Source organism: Fukomys damarensis, unplaced genomic scaffold (assembly GCF_012274545.1).
Source record: "Fukomys damarensis isolate Sample0158 unplaced genomic scaffold, DMR_v1.0_HiC HiC_scaffold_38, whole genome shotgun sequence".
Taxonomy (NCBI): Eukaryota; Metazoa; Chordata; class Mammalia; order Rodentia; family Bathyergidae; genus Fukomys; species Fukomys damarensis.
In genome coordinates, this window is record NW_022900950.1 from 30700364 (window position 1) to 30700665 (window position 302).

Genomic DNA, 302 nt, shown 5'->3' on the forward strand with positions numbered 1-302 from the left:
TGCGCATACAGATTTTTTGCCTCTTTTTTTTTTTTTTTTTTTTTGTTTTGTTTTGTTTTTATGTGGTACCGGGGATCGAACTCAGGTCCTTGCGCTTGCAAGGGAGGCCACTGAACCGCTGAGCTAAATCCCCGGCCCTATATTTTCCTTCTGTCAAACACTCTTCTTTCCTGATGAACCTGCCCTTGCTGACTTGCTCTCCATAAGCAGGCCCTCTCATAGAAAGCTGCTTCCAGGAGTTACTCTAATCAGCTCAGTTCTACACTCTGCCCAGTTCAGGATGGAGAAGAGAATCAACCCCA